General features: G+C 55.2%; 1 protein-coding gene across 1 annotated transcript in view; it reads left to right on the top strand.

Moving 5' to 3' along the window:
* The first annotated feature begins 1358 nt into the window (after positions 1-1358).
* SLC39A11 (solute carrier family 39, member 11) overlaps positions 1359-2305 on the top strand; it is a 291460-nt gene continuing 290513 nt past the window's right edge. Inside the window, exon 1 of the mRNA XM_010856086.1 lies at positions 1359-1461. The gene's annotated coding sequence lies outside the window, so the exon portion shown is untranslated. The remainder of the gene's footprint in view (positions 1462-2305) is intronic.

The raw sequence follows: 2305 nt of genomic DNA, 5'->3' as shown, positions 1-2305 counted from the left end.
AGGAATATGGGATTTATCCATGGAAACCCACGTGCTGTATGGGGCTTCCTCCTGACTCCAGAGCCTAGGCTGCAGTACCTTGTAAGGGAAACAGAGAGGGAAGGAGGGAGCAGGGAGGGAGGAAGAGAGAGAGAGATGCATCCATCTCCCTTCCTTCCTGTGTGCACCAGGAGAAGGCCATGTGAGTACACAGTGAGAAGGCAGCTGTCTGCACACCAGCAAGAGAGCCCTCACCAGGCACAAATCTGCACTTGATCTTGAGCTGGTCTTGGGCTTGCAGCCTCCAGAAGTGTAAGACGATAGATGTCCAGTGTTTAAGCAACCCAGCCTGGTGTTTTCTTATGGCGGCTTGAGCTGAGATAGCTGGCCTGGCTCTGCTCTGTGTCTAAGAATCTCCTGAGGGCAGAGACCACCTACAGTCACCATGCTGTCTTCCCTTCTTAGAAGGGAAGGATATGGTGCGGTCACCAGTGTCCACGACTGACTTCTCTGGTCAAGAGAGGGATGCTCCTATCTGATCCTCTGGTCTGTGGCCACAGTGATTATGGGCAGTGTTTCTGGGTACCCTCTGGAAGGGTCATCAGATACAATACCCGACACCCAGTTACACCTGAATTTCGGATAAGCAACAAATGTGAAATACGCTTTTAGCAGAAGTATGTCCCAGATAACAGTGAGTTGCTTGGAGAAGGAACACACAGGATATGTGCTGTGTGTTCAGCCACTAAGTCATGTCCGACTCTTTGTGAGCTCATGAACTGCAGCTAGCCAGGCTTCTCTCAAAAATTATTTGTTGTTTACCTAACATTCAAGTTTAACTGGATATCCAGTTATCCAGTTAAACTTGACTGGATATTTTTGACTAAACCTAGCAACCCCACCCTATGGTCCTTTCCTAGAAGGCCAGGAGAGCAAAGCACTGGTTCTCGATGAAGGGCTCTAGGATCAGAGCACCAACCCGACTAGTTCAGAACAGAAAACCTCTGCAGAGGCTTCCAGAACCAGAAGCTCAGAGGGTGCCAGCATTCTGCATTTTGATGTTTCTGGGGGTGGTTCCATTGGATGCTGTAATTTGAGGACCATTGATCTAAAGAATGACGCTGATGGTGGAGACTGCAGGTCGCATGCTCTGTTGCTCACCCGGCACGCCGCCAGAATGCAGCAACCTAACTGACATCAGGCCCGTTGCAGGGCCTTGTTTCCCTGGGTTTCTGTGGCTTCCAGGGTTGTGCAGCTCTCAGTTCTACCCGCCCCAGTGTCTTCCCGAGCCCGCAGAGGCTGTGAACCAGAAAATTGATTCTCCTGCCGGATCTGCCAGTTTCAGCGGGCGGGGCGGAGCTTGGTGGCCGTGGACACGTGTGCCTGGAGGGAAGCAGGAAGTGACTCCGGAGTGGAGCCCGGAGAACCAGCAGCGGCTGCGGGGCTGATGGAAGTGGAGAGGGGGCTTGAGAGGGCACCGAAGTGAGTCGGCTCTTCTCGCCTTCGGTGCCTTTGGCGGGGCTGGAGGCCTGGGGTCTGGGGCCACCAGGAGCCGAGCGCGGGGCCTGGAAGGGCAGCCACATGCAGTTTGGAAGGAGGTGTCCCTGGGAGAGGAGGGGGTTGGAAGAGAAGCAGGGTGGCCTGGGCAGGTGGCAGAGGAGGGGGAGGGGTGCCGGGAGCACGCCCCCTGCCCCTCTCCAGGGCAAGCTGGCGGGTGTTGTCCTTCTGTTGGCAGTGGTCCCCCAAGAACCTTTTCATTCAGCACTTCCCAGTGGGCGTGTGGAGGGGGTACCCCCAGGAGCAGACCTGGTTGCAGGTCCAGCTGCCCCAAGTCCCCTCCGCCAGGCTCTGAGGCTCAGCAGGACCCTTGAACTTGACTGGGAATCTGGTTAAGGTGCGGCGGGCCCGAGGAGGTGCCTTTCTCATCAACCCCTGGTTTGGCAGGTCCTCGGACCACACTTTGAGTAGCCAGGTATTGGAGACCAGTTTCCACAGTCACAGACGCCCAGACCTGAATCACTTTGCTCAGTTCCAGTCTTGGAGTCAGGGCAGGCATGCTGGTCTCGTGAAGTGCTCTTTACACCTGTGCAGCTTTTCCATCAGCCTCTTGAAGCTGACTCTTGGAAGTGGGGTAACAGGTTTAAAAGGGAGAGAAAAGACAGAAATCTTCTATCCACCAGGAGCCCTGCGCTGCTGTGTGTGGGGAGGTGCTGGCATCTTTCAAGCTGGAGCAGGCAGAGAATCAGCTTCCCTCCCGCAGAGGGGCCCAGGCTTATGATTTAATATCAGCTCCTGGGAAGTCTGAGCCCCGCTGCACAAGTGGCTT

The sequence above is a fragment of the Bison bison genome, unplaced genomic scaffold (genome assembly GCF_000754665.1).
Source record: "Bison bison bison isolate TAMUID 2011002044 unplaced genomic scaffold, Bison_UMD1.0 scf7180017864371, whole genome shotgun sequence".
Taxonomy (NCBI): domain Eukaryota; kingdom Metazoa; phylum Chordata; class Mammalia; order Artiodactyla; family Bovidae; genus Bison; species Bison bison.
The sequence above is the reverse complement of the archived record's forward strand: the minus strand, read 5'-3'. Positions and strand labels throughout refer to the sequence as shown.